This window comes from Myripristis murdjan, chromosome 17 (assembly GCF_902150065.1).
Source record: "Myripristis murdjan chromosome 17, fMyrMur1.1, whole genome shotgun sequence".
NCBI lineage: Eukaryota > Metazoa > Chordata > Actinopteri > Holocentriformes > Holocentridae > Myripristis > Myripristis murdjan.
Window position 1 is genome coordinate 25,591,925 of NC_043996.1, and position 13,400 is coordinate 25,605,324.

A 13,400-nucleotide genomic window follows, 5' to 3' on the forward strand; every position below is an offset into this window, starting at 1 on the left:
TCCAGCCAGGTGTAGCCGAGGATGAGTGACAGGATGAAGAAGGACACGCCCAGGAAGACGGCCACGCCCGTGATGAGGTGGATGAAGTGTTCGATCTCCATGTTGATGGGCGTCTGGCCGACCTCCAGCCCGGAGGCCAGGGTGGCGATGCGGCCCATCACCGTGCGGTCGCCCGTGGAGATCACGATGCCGTGGGCGGTCCCTGGGAGGAAGAGTAAAGGGTGAAGAGAGGTGAATCAGTGTTTGTGTCCCTAGATAAAAGCATTGTCTAAATATTAAAAAAAAAAATGCAAATAAAGGGCTTTCAAACACATCATTCTATCCTAAAATCATTGCTATTTTTTGGTTATTTTGAAAGCAAAGTCCTTGAGGTGACTCATCACTTTAGCAGTAAGCTGCTATGTGCTTTTTAATTTTATGCCGGCAATGATTTTACAAGATTATATGGTGGCAATCTCGTTTTGGATTGAAACTCCAGCGTAATGAGACTGCAAATCGGAAGGTGAACAGTTCCAGTGAGATGCTGTCTGCTTTTGTATTTTGTATTATATTACGGCGTGCGAGATGGCCGTTGGATGATCTGGACACTGACAACAGAGAGACAGATTGACAGGGGGGTGATTGTTAGACAAAGAGCGATGATGGATGGAGGTGTTGTTGAATTACAGGTGCTGAACAGAGATAGATGGGCGGGGGGGGGGGGATTCATGTAAGACAGTGGGTGGGGTGGAGCCGCTGAGGAAGGTAACAGAGTCACTTTAAATGCAACAAATGTGCAGGAATTTTGGAATGGAGTCATATTTAGAAATCCGAGTTTCACAACACATTAACACAGCATAAATGGGACTTTACATACGGTGCAACACACACATACAACAGTGGAATAAACATAGCACCCCATTATTTATTCACAATTTGAAAAAAGGGATGTATATTATTCCAAAATTCAAGTAATTATAGTATTGTGTTTTGTTTTGTTTTGTTTTTTAAGATAGGATGCAACTTAATCCTTGCATGACAAAATACAGGGTGACCCAAAAAAAACGGGAATTTTTGAAGTGCGTATTGGCAGACATGAGCAAGTGGCAGCACAATTTTTAAAAAATGAAAATTCCATCATTGTTTCTTAAATGGCATGTTTTCAGGTTTCAAGTACTATGAATAAAATATTTTTCTTCCATCACTCTTGGTTTTATTGGATTGTTAAAAAGTTCCCGTTTTTTTGGGTCACCCTGTATTAACTTCTATAGGCTGTGTCCCCCTCATATTAAAGGTGCACTATACAAAGAGGGTCAATGGTGGAATAAGCATCAAATTACATACTGCTTTCATGTTTTTGTCAGTTGGGTCTTAAGGAGCCTAACGCAATTTTGCATAGCGCACCTTTAAAGATAGAGATTGGTTTTGAGTATTTTTATTAATACCCGATTTAATTCCTGCACTGTACTTTGGAAATGAACCACAGTATTCATTCCATATACAACTTACGATAAATTTTTGATGACAGTCGTTGACCTAAGATTACCATTGGAAAAAACAATTAACTCGAATGAAACTGACTGAATATCTAATTGAGACTCCCACTAATAATTCATATGCATTCAATAATTGCACATTCAAGCGTGGAGCGATGCACGGATGGACCGGTGGATCTGACGAATGCAGGTACAGCAGTCGGACAAAACTATGCTGATTGCCAGATGGCCTGAAAAGACACTTAGAAGAGACGGGGAGACCGCGGCGGCCAGATGTGGCTTACTGACCCTCAACACAGTTTGTGGAGAAGAAGCAGATGTTGCGGGTCTCCAGGGGATTCTCGTGGGTGAACTCTGGCGAGCGAGTCTGAGGCTCCGACTCCCCCGTCAGAGAGGAGTTGTCCACCTTAACGGAGGGAAAAGGAGAGCGCCAGAGGAAGAGGAGAGAGCAATGTTATCCAGCTGGACTGGAGTGACAGCGACAAGCGATGGAAAATAGGGACGACGGGAAGGAAAATTGAGAATCAGAGGTGTTTTATTTGCAAAGTACAATAACAGTGTGGGATCATATCAGCAAAAAACGTGGCTCAAGTGAAAACCTTGCTCCATTCTGGGTGATTTTATGTGTTTCATCTTTGAGGATTTCTTGCTCCTTTATGGGTTAAGAAAATGATACCACACTTGGCCCTATGAAATCCCCCTGTATAAACTAAAAAATGCATCGCGCTGAAGTTGGCAACAAGGCTGGTTTTCTTCGCTCATGAAAAATTGACACTGTGGAGGAATCATGTTTTCAATCTAAAGTAGCTATAAGTTCATAGAGGAGCATAAGGTGGCATGACCTCACAGTCAACATGAATGAAGGTTAAAAAAAAAAAAAGCTATAAAAACTGTAAGAGCTATAAAAGCGATTTCTCATGTTTTACAGTATTGATAGTGTTTGATTTATCAGTAGAGCTTTAAAGAAAGAATGCAAAGAAAAGCAAAACACACAAGAAAAGGGAATACAGCAAGACCAAAGTCAGCTGTGCTAAAACCACAGAGACCTCCAGGCCCCCAGGGCAGAACCCAGCATCCCTTCCTACCTTGCATCCGCTGGAAGAGATCACTCGAAGGTCAGCTGGGATGCGGTCTCCCCCTTTGATCTCCACCAGATCTCCCTGCACCACAAGCTCAGCATTGATCTGCATCTTCTCCCCCTCCCGGATCACCATCGCTTGCTGGCACAGAGAGAGAGAGACAGAGAGAGAGAGGAAAAAGAGGAGGGAGGGAGGGAGTGCAGGGGGGAAGAAAGAGAAAGAGTTTGGGAACAGAGAGAGGATTTAGTCACAGGAAGAGAGAGGAGAGCAAGAAAAAAAGAGGAGCCAGAGGGGGTGAAGGTATGCGCAAAGGAAAGGGAGATGGGGGGGAAGAGAAAAGACAGGTAGGGAGAGAGAAAGAGGTGCAAGGAGACAGCGAAGAGAGCCTAAACAGATTAAAGAATTAGGCAATCGAAGAGCTAGAGGCGGATAACGCGAGGGGAGTTTTTATGCAAACACACTCACAATCCGAACTTAGTTCAAACATTTATTCTCCTCCCTTTGTGCAAGCTTATTAGGTTTCCACTCAAGTGAGTGTGTAAGCCCTACTTGAGGGACGGCTTATTGATTCAAAAAGCTCTGAGACTACACCAAAGACTAAATACAGCAACTTACCTGTGGCACCATGTTTTTGAAAGAGTCCATAATTCGGGAGCTCTTGGCCTCTTGGTAGTAGGAGAAGCAGCCGGTGATGATCACCACCGCGGAGAGCACCACGCCCAGATACAACTGTCATGGGTGCAGAGGCGAGACACAGGGGAGTCGATGTCATTATCTACTTAAATTGGTTCATGTAAGCAATGTTTGAGTGCAGCAAAGGGATTAGCAAACCTCAGACTGGTATTAAAACGGCGAAACCCTAATCGCGGAGCACAAGAGAAATGTTAGCAGTAAAAAAACAAATCCTTGCAAGGTGACACGCTCTCGAGTCTTTTTAGCCAATTTAAAAGGAAACTCAGTCCATCATCCTTCCTAAGCTGCTCCTGTCATCTCGGCAGGCTGCTTTCGATATGAGTTCAAGTGAACATCGACCAAACCGGGACACCAAGACGTCTAATATGAGGGCCATCAAGAGACATTTCTAATGCTGCACTGAAAATGACCAGCACACCTACTTAGATTACACAGTAGATAGTAGACTGCCACTGCTGCTGTTGCCTGAACCTTGGAGCCAATAATTTTCCTGCTTTTCTTCGTTGTTTTTTTTTTTTGTTTTTTTTAATTTGAGAGGAACAATTTCAATCTAGTGATACCCGCTGTGCTAAGTGCATGTAGGTGTCAGCTGAAAAATAGCATTAGGGGTTCAGTTCCCAGTGGGGCTAAATGTAAGCACTCATGAAGCACTTTGGATGAAAGTGTCTGCCAACTGGCATATGTCCTGGAATATAAAATTCTTAATTGTTGAAAAGTTCGCTGTTGGGAGGTGGATTTCTTTGATTTGACAGCAACAACAGAATGTTTGCTCTTTTACACTTGAATAATTTTTCTCCCGTAGCAGTGCAAAAACCTTTGAACCACGAAATGCTCCCGGATCCTCAGAAAATCACTTGTCAGTGTTCACGATGTGGGCCTCCCATTCAGCATTCCTAGAGCTGCTCCAGGCTATGTCTCCTCGTGGTTTTGCAGATTTAAAATCTTGGCTCTTGAGTTTCTAGCTTCCGGATAGACTTTTATTCTTGTTCACAAACTGTCCAAAATTATAGGAACAATGCTCGTGCCATCGAGTGACAGCTTAGAATCTCTGAAAGTTTCAGGAATTGAAAATAACCGACTGATTTGTAGGTTGCCAACATCAAGTTTTGAACCGTACGTTCAATTTTTCACAGTCGCGGAAACGCTTCAGAGGCCCGAGGATCGCAGAGTTTTCTCCAACGGAGCACAATGTGATCTTCAAACTCAAGTAAGAAAACATGAAAATAAACCAAAATGAAGTTTTAATCTGACAACAGAGATGTATTAAGTTGCGTTAGAGTGGATTTTCATCTTAAATAACTGCTTTGTATATTATGCAAAAGCTGAAAGTGCCAAGGCTGCAGGCACTTGGGGCTTTGAAGTAGCTCACCAGAGCATCCAACTGTATATACAGTACTGAATACAGAGATTAAATCATAGGGAGATTAAAGCTATCACGTGTGCATGTCTGTCTATCCACAGCATGTTACTCCACATTACGCAACAGCATAATGCAGTCTGGGATTTAGCTGCTGGTGAGTGTTGATTGCATAATGACTCAGGGCCATAAAATACAGTATGGATGACTGCTGGGTTCCACGTTCACAGTGGTTGGTCCAACTATAATTATCCACGTTCATGCCAAGACTGATGCCACTGTGAGCCTTTGCATTTACGTCACAGCCTCCGAGGGGGGGGAAGGGAGCCTGTCTGTGTGTGTACTTGCATTTCTATACTTATGAGGAAGTGAAATAAAACAGGAAGGAAACTATATAATGCACATAAACAAATATTAATTATTTGCTAATTTATTATTTCAAGAGAAGGGATGGGCACAAAACAGGCAGGGCAAGGCAGTTTCTAAGTTGCTAATGAAAAATTGGATTTTTCTTTATTTAACAGCTGCATTTGTTTATGGACTGTATATATGTGTGTGCATTTGACTTGCTGCGGTTATATTTATATTTACCATTATAATTACTATATATTTTGTCTGAGTAAATTTATAAACTAGTAATGAAATCCCACTTTTTATTTTTGGATTTTCTTAAGCTCTTAAGCAGGTTTCTCCGTCACATTATGCCAGTTCCTGTTTTTCTTCCCCTTCTCCTTTTCCCTCGATTTCTAATGATACCTCCCTTGATGCTGCCGGAGGAGGAGTGCCAAGCTTGACAAACAAACCGCAATGGCTAGTGATAATAAATACATTTTCTGTATGCATTATAGGGTTTCCCACTTGTTCTATTTCATTTACTCTATCCCACTGGCAATGTATACTTATGAATACCGAATCTCTCCGCTTGAATACAAAGTCGAGGAAAATTTATAATTATATAAGGAAATTAATGTGGTCAGTGAAGGTCCCCGCAACGAGGGTTAGGTGTGCATCTGTGCAGGGTGTGTATGTGTGTGTTTATATATATGTGTGTGTAGATGTGTCTTTGTGCACATATATAGGTCTAGGTGTAAATATGCATTTATGTGTGTATGTGTGTGATGGATATGTGCATGTTAGTATGTGTGTGGGTGTGTGGATCTACGTGTGAAGCCACTGTATATGCCTGTGTCCGTGCTTACCTACATCTCTCGGTGTGTGTGTGTGTGTGTGTGTGTATGTGAATGTGCTCATGCTCATATGTATGCGTGCAGGTTCCCGGGCAGTTTCTCACGTTGTCATTGGCCGGCTCGTCCTCGGTCGCCACCTGGATGCTGTAGGCCAGGAAACAGAGGATGGCGCCGATCCAGAGCAGGATGGAAAAGCCACCGAACAGCTGACGGCAGAACTTGACCCACTCCGGGGTGGTGGGGGGCGGGGTCAGGGCGTTGGGTCCATCCCTGGCAAGCACCTCCTTAGCCCTGGCGTAGGTCAGGCCCTGGGGAGAGCAATTTTTTAGTTATTACAGCGGCTGCTTTTGTACCTTTTCCTGGGAATCTTCTTATGACACAACGGCCTCATTTTCACCACGGCTTAAAGAGGTGATTTTACTGCCATGGTTGCAGAACGTCAAGTATTCCTGTCCTATTTAACGCCAGAAGTGGTGTAATAAACTGGGTGACTCACCTCATCCAAGGTGCAGCGCTGTGAGACTGTTGGATGAAACTTTTATTGAAGCCTTTTGCTTGATCCTAAGCCCGTGAATGGTGTCTTCATTCAGCATTTTTTTGGGTATACTGCATTCATCAGGCGCTAGCATTCAGCATATGTGCAGCAAATGCACGTCTAGCAGAAATATGTTTATTTTCGACCGCCGAATGTGGACACAGTCTCGGTGTTATTTACTTGCAGGTTTTTTCTTTTCCTTATCAGCTTGTCTTTACTTTCTTTGGGTGTGTTATTTTTAAGATGAGCACCACCTGCCTCTATTTTTCCTAATCCTAACCTTAAAAAGATAAAATCAGCGTCGCAACTTGTCACAGTTAACATGCAGAAAAAAATATTCTGTTTATAGCCGGGAGAGTGACAGTTGTGATTGGTAAATCTGTGTTTTGTATTTGAGGGTATTTGGGATAGAGGTGACAGTGTGTGTATATGGATGCACTGTACAGTATATGTGTGTGTGTGTGTGTGTGCAAGAGAGAGAATTGGGTGTGTGTGATTGAGGGATTAAAGATGAAGCGGGCCCACAGAGAGCAGAGGAGGCGAGGTGGATCTAACCTGACCAAAGTAACAGTTGGGATGCTAGCTTTCCAGTAGGGCCATGCAGGGATTAGATCTCTATAGGAGACATTAAAGCAACTCTTTGTTGTATGTGTGTGTGCATATGTGTGTGTGTCTTTACAGGTACACGTGCAAGAGTGAGCGTGTAAATGTATGTGTGTGCGTTTGCTGTTACCCGTGTTAGATCCACTCCATAGCGCTTGCCCAGATCATCCAGAGATATTTTGTGGTCATCCTACAGGGATTAAAGAACAGGCTTATTTTCACTATAGTGGAACAGACACTAAAGAAGAGCTTTAATCACACAGTAAAATCAATTTACGGTGCCACTGGTGCAAAGACATCCCCACTATAAACTGGCATAACATGCTGCAGGGTCAGCGGGCCTTCACATGCAGTGCAAAGGATTAGAGCCTGATGCACTATGAATGGAAGAGTCCACATGTACATGCAAGGCCAGATTTAACGTTTTGCGCCATTGCCGACCTTGGTTTGCCGGTTGCAAATTTACCATACTATACTATATATACTATATATACTGTTGTACTCAGATCTTATTCTGCTGTACTTAGATCTTATTCTTATTTTTTTAATCTTTTTTTATTGATTTATTTAATCTGTAATCTGTGGATACTGCTGAAAAACTGCGAATTTCCTGCGGGATGAATAAAGTATCTATCTATCTATCTATCTATCTATCTATCTATCTATAGTTCATAAATTTACCACCTATAACTAGACCAAAGGAGCTGTTGCTACTTTGGTGTATTCACAGGAGTTTCCCTCACATTGCAAAATGGAAGGAGGCAGTGATGGAAACACTAATTTTGATTTATCAAGACTGATATTAATTACTGAAGTCCTGTTTTGCCCACTCTGTCTAAAATAGTAGCCCAGACAACTTTTTTTTCTTTTTTTAACATGAGAGCAAGACATATAGAGTTTGGAGCATATAAACTTAAGTTCCTTCAACTGAAAATCTGTAATTTCACCCTCCGTTCGCTGCCGTTTTTGTCCAGGTGATGCCACGCCGTTTCCCAGCAGAGCCACGCAGGTGTTTTAAGCTGCACGGGGCGCATAAATTTGCAGCTGTGTTCATTTTTGTACCCCGTTGTTTGATGCGCGCTGAATCTGGCCACACCCACGCGCGCACACGGGGGCACGAGGGGCACAAGGTACTTATCACCTGTCTTGGTATAAATCTGCCCCTCGGTGTTTATATTAACATGCATTTGAGCAGTGGAGTGCGGTGTGGTTGAGGCTGCGAGGGGAAACTTTTGTTCGCTATTGCCTCATTGAACACTTTATGCATTTATAAGAGTTTGGCTCACGGTGCAAAACAGTGAGAGGCGATGGTGGCAAAGAAGCACCAATTCATAAGATATAAGTCATGCTTTCTCTCTTTTATGTCAGTGATGGAAGTTTTGTTGCACCCACTGGGTTAATTGTCTAAAATAGAGACCTCCCCAAAGCTATTTTTTTTTTTTTTCTAAATGAGAGCAACACATTTAGATTTTGCAGTATTTCATTTCTTCAAGTGAAAATCTCCCCTAATTCTGCTGTTGGTAGCTCCTGTTCTCTGCTGTTTTGTTCCAGGTGAGGCCGTGTTTTTTCCCAAACAGTAACATGCAGGTGGTTATGTTGCACCGGGCGCATAAATGTGCAGCTGTGTTCATTTTCCTACTGGTTTTTAAATTAGCTGTTCATTTGGCCACACCCACAAGTGCATCACTAAACCAAAGGTACTCGTCTTCATAAATCTGCCCCTCAGTGCTCTGCATTTACACGCATTTGAGCAGTGGACCGCAGTATGGTTGCAGCTGTGGGGTGGAAACCCTGGCAGTGACAAGTGTAGAGGTGTCCCATGAAGAGGTTATGGCCTACTGATTAAAAAGAGATGCTTGGGGGCTCCAGACGCCGGTGAAAGCTGTGGATTTGTTGCACGCTTAAAGGTAAACACACCGCCTGAAAAACAATGTTAAAGCACAGCTATTGGCGATGTACATTTCATTTCAGGGCCCATTTTGTTGTTTGGCGGTGTATTTTTCTCATTCCTGCAGGTAACAGCAAAACATAGATGACAAGACATCAGAGAGACATATTCCTGGCGCAGCTAAAATGGAGTTTCACAGCACAAAAATATTTCAACGCTCTACACATCAGTGGTAAAACATCAGGGTTTGGTGTCAATCCTTCAAAAAAAGTGCAAAGGCCTGTGTTCTCGACTCGACTATTTTTGCACAGCTGTTCAACAGTCGCACGGGGAGAAATCCATTGTATAAAGAGAAAGAGATACCAAATTTCTCCGCTGACAGCCTCCTCAACGGATCAGACCGCAACGCAGCTGCAAGACATGTTGTGTTTTGATTACGGGGCATGGCTGTGATCAGAGACACGCCCCGGTTTTTCACAAACAGTTTTGTCTAGACGTATTTATGTGCCCATAAACCCACCATTAATTGAAAATCAGTTCCTGTTTTTTCCCGGCAGCTGTTGAAAGTCATTCTGGGGGAAACACAGGAAATCACATAACTGCGGCTGGAGTTGACGAGGTGGATTTAGGGAAAGCAGGGAACACCGGGAAGTGTAAATTACAACACTTGATGACAGAATGCAGTGAGCTTCGCAGGCTGATGATATCTAACCGCGTAACAGCATCTGGGTGGAGGGAGGGAGTGTGTGGGGGGGGGGGATTTTTCCTGTCTTATCAGTGATTAGGGGTGCGACAAACCTTACTCCTGTTTTCATGAACGTTGCTTTGCTGCGTTTTGACAGCAACTCCAAGCGCTACAGCTAAGCACAAGACGCGGCTTTGCTCTGCACCGCTGGTGGTCCACAAATTATTCAGTACCACATTGAGTACAAAGAGGAGCCGGGCGGAGTGTAGTAGCACAGATAGGGGGAAGACAGGACAGCTTCCCTTAGAATTCATCTACCTGAGACGGCACTAAGCAGGCCGGATTGCCATTTTGTTTATGGGCCACCATTTTCATTTATAGCCTTGTTAAATAACCAGGTGTCTCGGACGCGGCGCCGTTTGAGGGCCGTTTGCGGCGCAGCACCTATGGAATCAATCACGGCACAGCGTATGTGTGACTTAGGGCGGTGACAGCCTGTTTTTCTTACCAAGGCCACCTCCTTCTTCAGCTCGTCCAAGTCCCTGTCCTTCTTCTTCTTCCTCTTCCCTTCATTCTCGGCTCCACACTGGAGGGAAAGAGAGAGAGATTACCATACATCAGCCCCAGAGCCTATCACTCAAAACCTTCACAGCCGGCAAAGGGAGAAGTGCGGAAGTCACATGCTTGTAGCCGCATTGTGCACAGCCATTTACATTCACAGCCATATATTACAAGCGTCTTTGTAAGCACAATGAACTGTGTGTACGCTGCTTCATTTCAATCTCCTGGTAGTACTGGCAGCCCATTCACTGCATATGGAGGAGGACATTTTTTTTTTTTTTTTTCTTATAGTGCGACTTCTCCATTTGTGTGTGTGTGTCATGAACAGTTGCGAGGATGGTGCATCATGGAAATCATCTGCTCCTGTCAGTCTCCTCTCAGCAGCACGTGTGCATGTCAGTGAAAGAGGGATATAGAGGGGAGAGGGAGAGAAAACGAGAGGAGAGTGTGTGAGCGAGTGACACAGTGAAAAAGTAATCAAAAAGAGCCAAAGAGGGAGCAGAGAGCCGGTGGAGTGCCTGAAATGTGTCTGGCATAGCAATTTCCCCCACTGTGTGTGAAGAAGATTACCAGCCTGTCCTGCCATAAAGCTAAATGGAATAGGCCTGATGGAGAGAATAAAAACAAAATTACGTAATTACCCAAATAAACAGCAGCCGGCGGGAAAAAAAAAAAGAAAAAAAAAAAAAAAAAAAGAAACATATTGGGAAGCAAATCCATCACCCCGACATGTTAGTGTCTCAAAATATATCGCCATTCCTGCAGCTTATAGTTAACAAGGCCTGCAGACGCAACCAGAGAGCTCACAGTACTTTTCCATGATGCATGTCCATGCCATATGCTCCTACTGTACATACCGGCACACGACAGAAACTGAATCACAAGCTCATCCGCTCGGCGGGGTTTAGGCATGGGAGCGTCGGGTTGAGTGTGTTAGAACCAGATATGTGACATAAAATCGGTGAGAAAGGTAAAACAAGGAGAACTTACCCCTCTCCCCATGTTGGAGGTCCGGACGTCGGCAGGTTATAATGTGAAGGACAGAGCTCAGGGCCCGGGCCACAGCTGAGACCCCCCTCCTCCCACGTGTGGAAGACACTGGTGGCTTATTTTGGGCCTGCACCCCCACATCAGCCGTCCCATTGCCTCCTGTCTCCACGTCCTGTCAGGGTAACCTGAGCCACGCAACCCCCCCATTCTCCTCCCTCCCCCTGGCATCCCAGGGCTCACACACACAAACACACAAACAGAGGGACTTGTGTGTATGTGTATGTGTGTGTGTGTGTGTGTGTGTGTGTGTGTACCTGCACCTGCTCAATATGCCCCCACAATCCCTCTCTTACAACACACACACACACACATTCCTCCTTCCTTTGGGGAACAACCCCTCTGCCACAACAGCAGTGAACAACAGCTCATCAATCACCGATGTCACCGCAACAAATTAAGCCCTGTATTGTATATAACACGCACTATATATAAAACTGATAATGGGAAAACTTCTCAGGCGCTAATGACCCCGAAGATTTATAATGAAAAGGAGGCAGAATATCGGCTGTTTGACTCTGACCGCAGACCGAGATGAAACCCGGGCTCCGGCACTGCAAATGTATAAATAATAAATACCAAGGTGGAGAGAGGAGTTTCAACCTTCACCTTACAAGTCATTGGTGAATTCTAATTCGAAGATGAAGCATTAACATAACATGTTTTTAGCTCGCGCTCTCATCCGAAGTGACTCGCAATCAGCACAACGGCGGGCGGCAGGGATCGCAGGCATTTGAAAAGGACGCGCGGCAGTCATGGCCACAGCGCCCACGCAGCACAGCCAACAAGCGTCTGCACAAATATGAAATATGGTGTAATCATCTCCTGTTTATCTGTTCACAAAATCTTTGTTTATTCGGTTACGAGTAAGAATGTATTCCCATTATACGAGAGAAAATGTTGTGTTTTTACTTATTTACTGATACAGTGTGCCAAAACGCACACCCGGTTCAATTATTTTTATTGATTTATTTGTCTTTTCCGTTGTTTATTTATTTATTTATGCTATGGAAACAAATAAATACGGTTTCGACTTCCTGTTTGCAGACATGTTAAGCTGTGAAGTCCACAGCCCATGATCTGGCACATGTGTTATTAAATTCATCTATTTTTAAATAATCTAAGCTACTAGAACCACTATAGGTAAATAGAAACACATAAGCGTCCCGAGATGTTAATTTAAGTGTCAACTACTGAAATGCTGAGCCAACTAATGCAGGCATTTTTTTGTATTTTATTTATTTATTTATACTGCAGCTTAAGACTTGTTTGCATGGTTATTCACATGGAGGCCCTTTTTCTCTGTCGTCAATTCAAAGGGTTCAGGCTGCCGAGCTTATAAAATGCAGGGAATAATCCGGTGTGTTTGACTTCTAGGGTTTAATGGAAGATGTTTGTTAATATTTCATAATGAATTTACCCCTTCCCTGTCGTATCATGTAATGCTGTCAAACAGAAATGTCAGCTCGGAAACAACCGAATGCTATCGTTAGCTGTCGGCTAACTTTAAATGAACCAAGTCCCGCCCACCCACTTCCGGTACATGGGTCCTCAAAAGCAAAAAATTATGAATGCGATCCAATGGGGAGATAAAAATGATTTTCTGGTCCCGTTTGAATTGTGCCATGGATTTCACATGTTGTTTGTGATATTTAAAGATAATTTTTCACGCAAAGAAGACTACAATTTAGCGCGAAGAATATCAATAATGTTAGGTTTTGTGTGAGCCCGCTTTGTGACCTACAACTCTTCGCTGCTCTCGGTGTGAATGATATACGTCACCACCCGCACTGGAAGCCTACAACAGACATGGCGATTTCTCTGCTCCGCGCTGAGTTTTTGAGGTTCTGAGTTTTTCCGCCCGACGGCGGGGTCCGCTCGCCCTCCCGCCCGGCCCGGCGCTCCGTCGGCCCTCGGAGACGCGGACAATCGGGAACAAAACACACCGGCATCTTGACTTGAATCTGGATGGAGGGAAACGGCGATGACGTGACGTCACATATGCGACACAGTATGTAGTCTTTCTAATTGTGTTTTCTCAACAGCATTTAACTGAACAATGGCGCAATAAACGGTCAAACTCTTGACATGAAAATTTGTTATTTAAGCCTATAAACAACATTTGTGTAATCCATGGCATAACGACAGGGGGACCAGAAAATAATTATTTTCTGTCCATTGAACACCATTCATTTTTTTCGCTCCGAAAGGTCCCATGGGGGCCCACCGGAAGGGGCGGGACTTCACCGCTCTATTGAAGTCTGAAGTCCGTGAAAAAGGTGAGTGGTAA